This window comes from Myxocyprinus asiaticus, chromosome 24, assembly GCF_019703515.2.
Source record: "Myxocyprinus asiaticus isolate MX2 ecotype Aquarium Trade chromosome 24, UBuf_Myxa_2, whole genome shotgun sequence".
Classification (NCBI taxonomy): domain Eukaryota; kingdom Metazoa; phylum Chordata; class Actinopteri; order Cypriniformes; family Catostomidae; genus Myxocyprinus; species Myxocyprinus asiaticus.
The window spans coordinates 10,149,137-10,163,754 of record NC_059367.1 but is presented as its reverse complement, the minus strand read 5'-3'; the positions used below and the strand labels follow the sequence as shown (position 1 = coordinate 10,163,754).

Below are 14,618 nucleotides of genomic sequence, written 5' to 3'. Positions count from 1 at the left end.
AAACTCAGAGGCAGATATAGATTCAACAGCGGGGTTTTATTGAACAGGTGAACGAAACCGTGATGTAAACAACAGGCGAGTAAAACCAGTTTGAGCAGTGTCACAAATAGCAGGTAAGTAATTTCCAGACAGGGAAATAACACGATGTACAGATAACACACAACAGTCTTTTGATACTTGCAGGTAACTTTGAAGAAACAGGAGAGTAACAATGCTGGAGGATAACCAGAGGAGGAACCAAAACACAAACCCAGACGAGGATCAAAACAAGAAGGAAATATCAACAGAATATAACATCAGGTAAGTATCAACAGGTACGTTTGTCAATACTAGGAAGGCCCATAGTCTCTGAAAAAATCATCAACCAGAACAGACAAAGGGTGTGTGAAAGCTGGGTATAAATGCCGTCCTTGATTATCCACTAATGATGTGCAGGTGTGTGTGATCAAAACTTAGGAGAGAGTGAGCGCTGTGTCAGCAGTGAGGGAGAAAGAGAGGGAGAGCCCGGTGGATCTGTGACAATACTTGTATGTCATTGCACTGTAAATATAAGGCCAAATACATAAAGGGCTTTAAAATCTGGACCTCCAAGACTTGTGGACAAATTATGAATAAAGTTTTCCTCCTTTGTAATATATGTTCTGTTAGAATGATGTTTGATATTAGGAAATAAACTGGATAATAAATATATTGGACTTATATAAATAAATATGCTCATCAACTTTTAAAAGGGGAAGAGAACTTCTTTTTGTTGTTGACATCAACAAAAAAAATAATGTCACTTGATAAATACATTTATACTTGAAAACCATGAACAGAACTATGCAAGATAAAAGAAAATGCTACCCAGGATACATTAAATACAGGTTATGTTTTTTTACTATGGTGGGTCGCCACTTGATGTCCAGTGTAAAATCTGGGTCCCGAAGCAATACCAGTTGAGAACCACTGCTCTAGGGGGCTTGCACACTTTTGCTTCACTATGATCAAGGACTGAGTCCATCAAAAGATTAAAGTCTCCTCCCAGTATTATATCATGAGGGGTGCCAGCGGCTAGTGACATCCCTTCAAGATCTATAAAAAAGCCCTGATCATCAACATTAGGTGCGTAAATATTAGCCAGAATCAACCTTTGCCCCTGAATTTCTGCTAAAACAATAATGACTCTTCCTAATTTATCTTTACTCTGTTTGAGACATTTGAATTGTAGATGTTTACTTATCAATGTAATGACTTCCCTGCTCTTACTTGAGCCAGCACTAAAGAAAACATGTCCACCCCATATCTTCCCAAATTTTTCAGCTTCTTGAAGGGAAAGATGCATTTCTTGAAGAAACATTATATAATATTTCTTACGTTTAAGAAGAGAAATAACTTTTTATGGGGTGCCCCAACCCATTCACATTCCACGTGGAGAGAGACAATCCACTCATATGCACTCTGACCCCAGCTTAGCTGGGATATGTGAAAAAAAGAATTTCACTGTATATGTGCAAAATGTATAATGTGTGATAAATAAATACAATTATTAATTATTATTAAAATTATTATATTATTAATATGAACATTTGACATTTTGACATATTAGAAAAAATAGATTGTGTGTCAAAAACAAAATTCTAAAGACCACTTTCCAACATTAGTGCAACAATCAAACCCCGAACTACCCCCCGAACCAAACAAACAGAAAAAAGAAAAACGTGCGCATTAACCCCGCTCACAACAGCACCAACTGGCTTTCATCCCTCTAAACTCAAAAAGTCCATGTACGCCTACGAGAGCCCCCGCGACAACTTTGCCATCGATTGCTCAAGTCCAGTGCTTCTATACAAATTTTGTGAAACAGAATTACATAACAGAAGAAAATCTATAAAACAAACTCCAGCCAATAGGCAGAATAAACACAAAGAACGTATAGATTCATCCACATACTCTCCCGAAGGTGTGTTCCTCCCCAAAACAAGATCCAGCCTTTAGTGGATCCAACACACACACAAAAAAATAAAAAAATAAAATAAATGAGAAAATATAAATAAGAAACCGTTCAGTTTCCTCGGGTAGTCAAATGAATGTTCAGTGAGCCGGCTGTTTTATAAGTGCAGCAGATGACCCAATCCTTCCAATGTCCTGCAAAAAAATATTCCACAAAACAAATTCCATCCAATGGGAAGCACAAGTACAAAGAACGAGCAGATTCATCTACAACTGTCCCGAAGGAGTGTTATTCCACAAAACAAACTCCAGCCGCTAGGCGGAACCATCACAAAAAGAAACAAAAAAGGCTTCCTCGGATAGTCAAGTGTATGTTCAGCGAGTCAGCATCACTCGGGAGCAACATGAAAATCACCAGGGGCCGGTTGCACCAGCTATACGTACGTTACAACTTAGCCTAGTTGTTGTGTAAATGGGCACTAAGTCACAATTTACGCACTACTAAATATCTGAGCATTGCACCATTAAATTTAGGTAGGACGTAACCCTATGTATAAACTAAATATTTTCGGCACCCTCCGGCCAGGGGCCCATACCATAAAGCCGGTTTCGGTGGCTAGCCAGGTAAGTTTTAGTTTAGTTTGCCTCAACCCCAAGTTTTAGGTATCATGAAAGTTGGTCGGCTTTTAACGGTGTTCATCGCTATAGCAACTTACACTACATGGCTAACCTGCTCCGTAGCAGAACATTTTAAACAAATTAAATTATACAATTTAGTTCAAATAAATTAACCTTGATGAGTATTTAGAACTTTCTCTTTATTTTGAGTCTGAATTGTTGTAACCTGAATTGTTTAATATTTTGAGTTGAATGAACTTGTCTCTTTAAATTTACAGGAATTTAAATTGAACTGAAACTGGGAAGGGGATTTTTATTTCCCAGCATGCTTTACATGGCACTCAACAGGGAGAGTAAATGTTAAAATGAAGTGTTATATAGTGTGTCTTTGTGCAAGATTAATTTAAATGGAGATACTTGTTAGTGTTTAATGTTTTGTTGTGTTGTTTAGAAGAGTTTCTGTCATGTTAAAATATTTTGGGGGTTACCATTATAATGAATAGTGGAACTTGAGATTAGCTTGAGGACAGGTACAATATTAGGTTGTTTTAAAGTATATTTATATACTTGTTGAGCAATTGCTATGCTGATCAAAGCATGGTTTATTCAATTAGCATGCATTCAGCATGCTAACACACTGCACTAGCTTGTCCTGGCTAGTACTAGCTTGCTAGGTATTCTCTACTTGACATATTTAAGCTGAGCCTACATGGTGATTTTAAGTTCAGCCAAAGAGTAAAGTACTAATAAAATGCAGCTAGCTTAATCAGTATTTCAAGTTAAGAAAAAATCAACACGCATGAGTAGTACAAAATCAAAATCTGACAGTTCTGCTTACTTAAACTTGTAATTTATAACTTAAAATATTTGATGCAACTGATTACCTCAAATTTTTTTGAGTTCTGCTAACATATATGGGTTTACAGTGTAAGCTATCTATAAAACAGCCAGTAAGATGGATTAATATGATTCCTGTAAAAAAATAATCGTTTTTAAAATATTAAAAGCTCAAGATTGCTATGGAAAGAGGTGAATGCCACCCAAACCCCTTCTTTCTTTCATGGACTCAAGATGAACATACAGTATTTTACCTGAAGTTTTAATAATATAAGCAATAAGCAATATAAGCAGTACACAAAAGACGTCTTTTATAAAAAGAACAAATACGTCTTATTATTGCATACTAATTTTTTGTATACAATATTCCAAGTGCTCAATTTTTAATTAATCAATAGTAGCCTTTTTTATGCTTTTTATTTTTGCAAAAAAATTTTTTTACTAAAGACTAGGTGCAAATTGTACATCAAGAAAGAGAAATAAAAATGTTATTTTGAATAACCATATCAAACAAACATTCACAACATATTCTATAAATAACATGTGTAATTCATTAATTTACATGTTATATTTTATTTCAAATAAAGTGGAAAGTTAAGGCATCACCTTTTTTTTTAAATATTAAATGAGATAGGACATCATACCTAATATTTGAACTAATTTTGTTCAAAAATCAATAATCTGAAGGAAACAATATCTAAATTAATTTATAATATTTGTAAGCAAATCCCATTTATGTTCACATTCCAGACTTTTATTATAATTGTAAATGTTACTTTCTCCATTTGGTATATTTCCGTAATCGTTTCTCCCCATCTTTGAAACTGTGGGGTTCTGGTTTAAGCCAATTTTTTTGTAAGCTGTTTCAAAGCTGCTATTCTGATTATCCTAAAGAATTTTTTTTTCAGTTTTATTTCTTAAGGACAATGGCATTTTACCCAAAATTAGGTTTTCTGGATGTTTCTATTGTGCAGTTAAATATGAAATTAATCTGTCTTATCACTTCATTCCAATAATTGTCAATTTAGAGCACTCATACTGTAAAAAATGTCCGTAGTTTTAACAGTGAAAGACTGTAAAGTATCAACGGTAAAAAACTGTAAATTATAAAACATGAAATAACCGTTTAATTAACAGTTAAATACTGTTAATGTAAATACAAGAAAATGTGATAACTTTTGCATTATTTTAAAAACTGAATTATTTTACCGTAAAAACCCTTAAAACAACAGTAAAGTACACAAAAACACTAAACGGTAAATCACTGTGTTTACTACAGATGCATGCTGTTAGAACTGTTTTTCCCCTTGTGTTTTTTAACAATAAATCACAATGATATGGTCAACAAGAATATGTGTGTATCTCTATGAAAATAAACCATTTTACGCCTGCCCTGGTCTCTCCCATTAATTAGATTACATGATTTCAATTACTCCTATATATATATATATATATATATATATATATATAGATTCGTTATTATCAAATAAAACTAATAAAATAAAAACTAATGCAGTGTAATGGAATTATTATTAAATTGATATAGCATGCAATGTGTGACGTTTTAAAGTCCAGTCTTTATTTTATTGGCCATATGCATCGTATTGCATATGGTATTGCATCATATTAATAAAATGTTGAAAAGCATAATTTTATGTGTTGAAGCTCAGTCTTTATTTTTTATTGACTTTTCAGTTGTCCAATATGTGCCACGCCGCTGCATAATATAAAGAAACCGTATTTTTAACAAGCATTTTATGTTTTAAAGTTATTGCCTTTTGACTTGTCCAATCAGCGCTCAAGACGTTGCATCAGGTGCGCTCGCGCCTTTTGCCCAAATTGTCCTTGAACTGACGATTTTTCTGGAACAGACAGCAAGCAAGAAGCAACGCACAGACCACGGCGAGCTGCTGAAATTACATTTTTTTCCCATATGAAATCTGTCTGGTAAGCACAAATAAAAAAAATCTGTAAAGTTGAAGTTCAATAATTGTTTTAGTTATTTGAATACAGCTTTTGTGTTGTAAAGCGTTTATTTTATTTTCATATCTTTAATGTCATTGTAAATCGTAAACGACGTGGACCTTTTGGCTGTCTAGATGGTAACATTTTGTCCTTTTAAAATATAAACTTACATATTGGAAATTAACGAATTCGCTCTGATTTCTTTGATTTGAAACGTTTGTAACGCAGTTTAGCAGTATGTCGTGCTGTAACCATGGCGAGGCGGACTTCATGTTTAAACGATATCTCGCATTGGTTATTGGTTGAGTTCAGGATGAGTAAGTTTTGAATATGCATTACAATGTACACTTGCTGTTTTTGTAGTTTAACAGTGCAAAGTCTGAGGGAATATGTTTTGCACTGCAGACTGCATCGCAACGAACCTCGCGCCATTTTCAAATGTGTCACAGTTGACTGCAAACAGTCGTTTTCCAAATACGTAGCATTTAAGAGTCATTTCTATCCCCGCCATAACAGCTCTACCACTGATTAGGCCTCGACATGCAGTATTTCACTATGTAGTCATCAGTGCCAGGATGTGCCCAGTCTTGTTGCTCACTTAAAGAACAATATGAAGGAAGGTCGTGCAGTTAACTGTCCAGTGAGAGGGTGCAAAAGTGCTTTTCAAATCATGTCCTCTTTTACCTCTCATATGTCTAGGAAGCACAGGAACTGTTCAGTAAACAGCATTAGCGATTCACATCGGCATTCTGCATCAGAGATACCGTCTGTTTCAACTGAGCAATGTCCTGCTGACCTGGATGCAAATACAGGTGAGTCAGAAGAAAGTGAAATGGGCTCGTTTCAAAATTTTGACAATTTGTATTTGAGAAATGTTAGCCTATTTTATCTGAAATTACAAGGACAGTTTCTTCTCCCAGCTTCTACAATACAAAATATTGTAGATGAGATGCAAAATATTCATGAATTGGGACAGACATATAGTAAGCTACATTCACTTCTGCAGAGTTTGTCGTTACCCATGGAGACTATTTCTCAAATCTTTACTACTGTGAAGGAATCAGACTCGTTTTCTGTTTGTCATAAGGGACCTATGCGAACAGAGTACTCAAGGAGTCAGACCTTTAAAAAAGTATTCAAATATGTTGAACCAAAAAGAATACTTTTAGGTAGAGATGAGAATCGGACAGAGCAATTTGCATACTATGTACTTGTGAAAGAGACATTGACGTGTCTGTTAAATTCAGAGGTTGGGAGGAATTGCATTTCGATGCACCTGCCTGAAACAAACTCTACTGAAGTACTTTGTGATTGCACAGATGGCCAGATACTGAAGTGCAGAGATTTCTCTCAAGACAACCCAAGCCTCCAGCTACTACTCTATCAGGATGCTTTTGAGGTGGTTAACCCTTTAGGTTCTGCACGAAAGAAACACAAAATTTTGGCTGTATACCTCTCTCTTGTTAATTTGCCAGCTCATCTCAGGTCAAACACAGAACATATGCAGCTGGTTATGTTGTGCAGAGAGAAAGACTTTAAAGACTTCGGCCATGAAAGTGTTTTCTCAGAGCTAGTAGCAGACCTGAAAGACCTTGAGGAAAATGGAATTACTTTGTCAGATCAATCTGTTATAAAAGGCACTATTTACTGCATTGCTGGAGACAATTTGGGATCCCACTGCATTGGTGGATTCACTGAAAATTGTAGTCAGTCCAGCTATTTTGCAGGTACTGTCTAATTACTAAAGAGAAATTCCAGAGTGTTGACCCAAATGTATGTGGTCCACTACGCACTGTTGAGGGCTACAGTGCTGCTGTTAACCAGTTACAGACTGAAAATGCAACAGTGCAAGGCATAAAGTTTGATTTCGTTTTCAACTCTTTGAAGAACTTTAAAGTGTGCCAACCTGGCTTGCCACCTTGCCTTGGTCACGATATTTTTGAAGGCGTGTTGTCTTATGATGTTGCTCTTTACATCAAGCACTTTGTTAAGAAGAAGTGGTTTACTTACCCAATTCTTAACTGTCGAATCAGGCAGTTCAAATATAATGGCTCTGATGCTTTCACAAAACCTTGTGAGGTCAGTTCACATGGCCCTAAGCTGGCAGGTCAGGCCATTCAAAATTGGAATTTTTTACGGCTTCTACCTGTTATACTTGGTGATAGAGTGCTGGATCCTGCAGATGAGGTTTGGCAATTAACTCTACAGCTAAAGGACATTGTTGAACTGATTTGTGCTCAGAGAATCTCAGTGTCACAGGTTGCTTATTTGGATGTTCTTATCCAAGAATACTTGGAGTCTAGAAAAGCAGCTTTTCCAGAAGTGAATCTAAAACCAAAACATCATTACCTGCGACACCATCCATGTCTGATACTCAAATTTGGTCCGTTGATCAGATTATGGACAATGAGATTTTAAAGTAAACATAGTTACTTCAAAAGATGTGCCAGACATTTGAAGAATTTAAAAAATTTGTGTTGCACCCTTTCTGAAAGGCATCAATTGTTTCAGGCCTATTTGACAGCTGGGTCTTGTTCCCCATTTTTGCAAATGAAAGATTGTTCTCCATTTTATTCTGAGCTTTACAGTGAAACTGTCAAAGATGCAGTCAGTTAAGTTTCAGTGAAACAGAAACAAGGGTTTCTGTGGAAATACAGTATAAAGGAACTGTATTCAAAAAGGGCCAACTGTTTGTCATTAGAAATGATGAGACAGTGGAGTTTGGTGAACTTTTGCTCATGTTTATCACAGAGGAGCGTGTTGATTTGCTGACCAGGGTGTTCATAGCCGATTTTCTTCCTGAGTATCATTTGTACTCCCTAAGAAACACCAGCGAAAGGGTTCACTGTCTGAACATTGAGGACTTGCCTGACTTTTACCCAGTGATGTCGTACATGTTGCAAGGATGTTGGGTAGTTCCACTGAAACACAGCGTAGTGTCTCATTAGGTCAGTGCAAGTCTTGCATTGTTGTAACAATGGATTGTAGTGATAATCGATGCTAAAACTAAAATAATACAAACCAAAATGTGATATTTTTTGCATCATAACATTTCACTGTTTGTTGTTTGTACAGCTGAACACACCCCACATATTGAAGGTATAGTTGACCCAAAAATGAAATTTCTGTCATTATTTACACACCATCAAGCTGTTACAAACCTGTATGAGTTTCTTTCTTCTATTTGACATAAAAGAAGATATTTTGAAGAATGTGTGTAACCAAACATAGTATGAAAAAAATACTGTGGAAGTCAATGGGCACCAGTAACTGTTTGGTTACATTCTTCAAAATATCTTTTATGCTCAAAAGAAGAAACTCGTACAGGTTTTTAACAGCTTGATGGTGTGTAAATGATGACAGAAATTTCATTTTTGGGACAACTATACCTTTTAATAAATTTTAGAGACACCAAATTGATGATTTTTCTCTGTTTTAGTCATGGATGAATCAGCAAAGCAATGTAACCAGTGCAATTGCTGAGTTACACAAAGATCTTTCATCCTCGGTGCTGCAATCAGTTTTGGAGACACTGAATTCACTTGGAGTAACATCACCTGAAGATTTTCAATATGTTCAGGAATCAGATCTCCTGCCAGTATTATGACCCATTCAGGCCAGAAAACTTGTATCTGCCTGGAGCCAGATCAGTAAGTACATTTCATCTTATGATTTCATAATGTATAAAAATAAGTTTTCTTAAATAATCTGGTTTAATAAATGATCAAATAAATGTCATTTTTTTACCTCTTTGTCTTTTTAGAACAAAGTGCTGATAGCTTGTCAAGTTCTAGAGAGATCAGCAGTGCTTCATGTTCATCATCCCCATCATGTGGCAAGGCTTCCAGAGTTGTTTCAGACTGGGCCGACAGTTTTAAAATTCCATGGCAGAAGTTTCCAGAAGTATTGACTCAATGTTTAGAAAAGACCAAATCCAAGATTGCGACGAGATATGGTCAGAATTGTCATGTCTGAAATGAAGGTATGTGACTGTCCCAGTAAACAAAGCTCTACAGCCATTGCCAAAAAGATTGTGGCCAAATACCCTGCATCCTTGCAGGATGTTATCAAAGGTGATATAATTGGTTCAGGGTATAACTCGCTGGTCAAGCAGATTCAGAATTGCATAGAAAATGTGAAGAGACCCAACATGCCGAAAATCAGAAAAAGCAACAGAACAGAAGAATCTGACACAGAGGAGATTCCTGCTGAAAAAAGGGCAGCGGTTCAAGACACTTATGGCTGTGTGAATTGGGTTTTAAAATTTATGCCGCACTGAGACTAAAGAGAGCCAGTTGGATAAACAAGAACGGATGAAGATCATGTCTAAAACAACAAATGTTGACCCAGAAGAAGTTGGCAACCTTCTGAAAGCAACATACTACTCTCAACGCAAATATATAAACAACGGAGCAAGCATACAACAGCTTTGTGAGAACTGGCCTTTTCTATTTCAAGAGGTTGGTATGTGTGTACACTTCAAGCAGCTAACCGGAATTGATCTGAAGGAGATGTTCCTTAAAAGCTTAGATAAAAAGGACAGCGGCTCCTGAACTTTCTTAAAACAGTTGGTGCAGAAAAGACAAAAGTACTGCAAGCTGCTGCAAAACTAGAAGTTACGAGGTATCAAACTGAGGGATGCAGTGAAGATTTGAAAGATGTGGTGCTTCTTCTGCTTGCCTACTTTGATGAAAAGGAAGAAGTGGTGTTTCATTATGTGGCGGAGTCTTGCCTTGTCGAAGATGTGGAGGTAGACAAGTTACCAGCAACACCCTGCATCATTGTCTGTGGTAAGTTTGAATTAATAAAATTTAGTGGCATATTAAAAAATTTAAAGGGATAGTTCACCCAAAAATGAAAATTCTGTCATTTACTCACCCTCATTTTGTTCCAAACCTGTATAAATGTCTTTGTTCTGCTGAACACAAAGGAAGATATTTTGAAGAATGTTTGTAACCAAACAGTTGTGGGGCACCATTGACTCCCATAGTATTTTTTTCCTGGAAGAAATTTATACAGGTTTGGAACAACATGAGGGTGAGTAAATGATGACAGAATTTTCATTTTTGGGTGAACTATAGGGAAGTTACTGTTACAGTTAATTCACAATTACATTGTCAGAATGGCTGGTTGTGAATGTCCGCACACTGAGATTAAAGCTTCAAAATATATTAAAACCAAAGGCATTTTATTGTTTGTTTTTGTCTGTAGGCTCTTCCTGCTACACATCAAAACTATTCATGCTGAGCATCGACCAAAAGATTACAACTCCGCACATTTCTACATTTCATCTCTGCATTGTGCATGATGTTTGGCAGTTACTACTGTTTTAACATTCATTACCCTTTGGAACTGGGTTCTGCTCTGGAGTTCTACTAAGGTAGTCATTAAACCATTTTTTTACATTAAATTTGTGGTAACACTTTACAGTAAGGTCTCATTTGTTAACATTAGGTAATGTACTAACTAACAATGGGAATTACATTTGTAACAGTATTTAATCTTTGTTTTTGTAAGAAAAATACAGTCGTTCATTGTTTGTTCATGTTAGTTCACAGTACATTAATGTTGAAAGTAACATTAGTTCATGTTAAAGGGTTAGTTAAATTCCGTAAATTGTCATTAATTACACTCCCTCATGTTGTTCCAAACCCTTTAAGACTTTCGTTCAAGTTTGGAACACAAATGGAGATATTTTTAATGAAACCTGAGAGCTTTCTGTATCTCCATTGACAGCTACGCAACTACCACTTTCAAGGTCCAGAAAGGTAGTAAAAACATCATTAAAGTAATCCATGTGACTCCAGTGGATTAACCTCAATTTATGAAGCATCGCGATTGCTTTGCTTGTGCAAAAGAGCATAATTTACTTCTTTATTTAAAAAAAATATTATCAAAAGTGTTCACACAATGTCTGCTCTCGCATCCATACAACACACGCGTCATGATGCTCTCATGAACAAGTGTTGCAGATCAATATTTTTGTAAATAAAGTGGTAAATTGTTTTTTGCCCAAACAAAGCACTCATGTTGCTTCATAACATTGAAGTTAAACCACTGGAGTCACATGATTACTTTATGTCTTTACTACCTTTCTGGGGCTTGAAAGTGGTCGTTGTGTAGCTGTCAATGGAGGGAGAGAAAGTTCTCAGATTTCATTAAATTCTTCATTTTGTGTCCAGAAGATGAACTAAAGTCTTATGGGTTTTGAACAACATGAGGGTGAGTAATTAATGTTAACTTGTTGTAAAGTGTTACAGAAATTGTTCAAATTTTCACCCAAAAATGGAACATTGACTAGATGGTGAGAAAATAATGACATTCTAAAAACTGACTTCTGCAGATCACAAATCATATATTTTAAAGAATGTTACAATGCATAAAAGTTGACTAATAAATGACTTCCTTTAGAGTGGTACTATTTAAATAGTACACTAAAGTTTTGTTGTGGTTAAAGGTATAGTTCACCCAAAAATGAAAATTCTGTCATTACCCAGCAAACATTGGTCCAACGGCAACGTCGTGTCCCTGGCCAAAAATAGTAGCGGTAGGACGGCATAAATCAATAAAAAATTTGTAACATTGAACATTTCTTAAAAATGCATTCAGATATGTTTCATAACTTTCATTTTGGAACTATTTTTCAACCATGATGGGACGTGTCAGAGGGACATCTTTTCAACACTCATTAAATGTCCAAATGGTTGCTGGGTATTTACTCACCCTCAAGAGGTTCCAAACCTGTTTCTTCTGCTGAACACAAAAGATATTTTGAAAAATATGGGTTACCAGACAGTTTCTAGTCCCTATTGACTTCCATAGTAATTTTTTTTCCCATACTATGGAAGTCAATGGGCACCAGTAACTGTTTGGTTACCCACATGTTCAACAGAAAAAAGAAATTCATACAGGTTTGGAACAAACTGAGGGTGAGTAAATGACACAATTTAGATTTTTTTGGTGAACTAACCCTTTAATCAGTGTATATTTGTGAGCAACAAATTCAGTCATTCAATTCTCTTTTTAAGGTGCTGCTTCAGCATAAACCCAGAGAAGGGCACCAAAGCTGAACCGAGGAAAAACAAAAAACAGCTCCCAGTGAACCCCCGAGTCCTTACACTCATAGCAGACCTTGCTGATCATGAATGGAGAGCAGATTAAGGTTGGACAAAACCTTTTTGACAGATGTTTGAAGATTACGTTGGCACTGAGAATGTTTTACAACTTTGTGTTATCTGGATTTACACTGAAAGATGCTTGAACTTTGAATGTAGAAAACTACTTAAATGTGAGTCCTGTCCTCTTAGAAAGCTATACTGTTTTGTACTTATGGTACTATACCAGTAATGATTTGAGCAGCCAACAAAACATTGTGTGTACCTAAAATAAAATGTCACTTTGTTTTTTGTTTGTTTTTTTTTTTTAATAGTTATGCTTTTCATGTCTTTTCAATTTATACATTTAAGTTTTCCTACAGGAAGTTTTGTTTTGTGCATCTGAGATTGTAAAAATCTGTATGTTAATGCTTTCCAAGCATTTGGTTCATGATTAATCCATTCTGTTAATAGAATGGTGTGCTGTCTTGTTCAGGTTATTGAAATGTGTGGCTTTCTGGTAAAGATTGCAATTATTCAAAATGTTTGTTCTGCAAGTTGAAGCGAACAGGGAGTACATTCTTTTACTGCTGTTTTAAGGAGAAGAATATGGTTGTCCAAAGTATGTATTTACTATGTTTGTGGTATTTAAATAAAAGTGTATTTGCTTTTCATACCAGTTCTGAATGGTTTTTTTTTTAAAAAATTTATGGCAACCAAAACTGCAAGTTTACCGTAGATTTTACAGTTCACTTTTAGGTATACCGTAAACAGAAGAACATTTTGACCGTATTCTTTACGGTAGATTTCTGGCAACCACAGCTGCCAGTTTTTTACCGTACATTTTACGGGATTTTTTTTTATAGTGATAGAAGTTAACTGTAATGAGCCTTTTTCCTCCACGATTTCTCCAACAATCCCCTTTTACTTTGAATAACAGGTGTTATAAAAATCTCATTTGTATCTTCCAAGCATATTCCCTCCAAACACTGGATTGAGTAGTATGGAATGTATTATATGATATTTCTTACCAGTCTTGCTGACTAATTTGATTCTTAATTCATCCTCCCTCTTACATCTAATTTTATTCAGTGTCCTGTATATCTCTTTCACGTGCACTCTTTAAAATTCCTAACATTTTTATTGGATTAGTTGTATTATGTATCAATTATATAATTTATTAATGGATGCATTTCCTTTTTATTTTACTTTAACTTCTGTTAATAAATATCTCACCTGTAAATAATTAAATAATTGTGAATTTGGATGTTCATAATTTTTTGCTAGGTTTGAAAAGTTTTCCATTCCTTTATCAGACCTCTATCTGCCCAAAACTTAAATGTATGATCTAATCTATTTGGCATGAAATCAGGATCTTTAGCAATTTCTTGTAAATTAACTAGATCTTTTTTATTTTTTACTATTTCTCTTTTTTCCTAACCAAATTCTAAAAGTACTATTAATACAAATATTATCTATTGATCCAAATGTGTTGCTTTTGTTTGGGTAGGAACAGGCTCCCCCATTTGATAAATTTCCATCTTCCTCTATTTCACTTTAGATTCTTCGTTCATCCAAATCAATATAGGTTGAATTTTTGCAGCTTTATAATAATTTATTAAATTTGGGAATTCTAGTCCTCCATGCCTTTTTGACAACTTAAGAGTTTTAAGACTAATTCTAGGTGTCCTATTATCCCATATATATACAGGTGCATCTCAATAAATTAGAATGTCATGGAAAAGTTCATTTATTTCAGTAATTCAACTCAAATTGTGAAACTCGTGTATTAAATAAATTCAGTGCACACAGACTGAAGTAGTTTAAGTCTTTGGTTCTTTTAATTGTGATGATTTTGGCTCACATTTAACAAAAACCCACCAATTCACTATCTCAAAAAATTAGAATATGGTGACATGCCAATCAGCTAATCAACTCAAAACACCTGCAAAGGTTTCCTGAGCCTTCAAAATGGTCTCTCAGTTTGGTTCACTAGGCTACACAATCATGGGGAAGACTGCTGATCTGACAGTTGTCCAGAAGATAATCATTGACACCCTTCACAAGGAGGGTAAGCCACAAACATTTATTGCCAAAGAAGCTGGCTGTTCACAGAGTGCTGTATCCAAGCATGTTAACAGAAAGTTGAGTGGAAGGAAAAAGTGTGGAAGA

The 14,618-nt window shown here is 35.4% G+C and overlaps 1 protein-coding gene and 1 long non-coding RNA gene across 4 annotated transcripts in view; one reads left to right on the top strand and one right to left on the bottom strand.

Moving 5' to 3' along the window:
* Positions 1–14,618, bottom strand: part of LOC127414732 (SAP30-binding protein-like) — a 145,352-nt gene that overhangs the window by 34,697 nt on the left and 96,037 nt on the right. The gene's annotated exons all lie outside the window — the stretch shown is intronic.
* LOC127414744 (uncharacterized) lies at positions 133–13,120 on the top strand. 3 transcript variants are annotated; one of them, XR_007892842.1, is made up of 6 exons: positions 133–300; positions 6,052–6,164; positions 8,792–9,002; positions 9,116–10,142; positions 10,564–10,732; positions 12,381–13,120. It is a non-coding gene; the product is annotated as an uncharacterized LOC127414744 (long non-coding RNA). The 3 variants fall into 3 exon arrangements; XR_007892841.1 differs by lacking the exon at positions 133–300 and having other exon boundaries at positions 4,967–6,164; XR_007892843.1 differs by lacking the exons at positions 133–300; positions 6,052–6,164 and adding an exon at positions 7,836–8,300.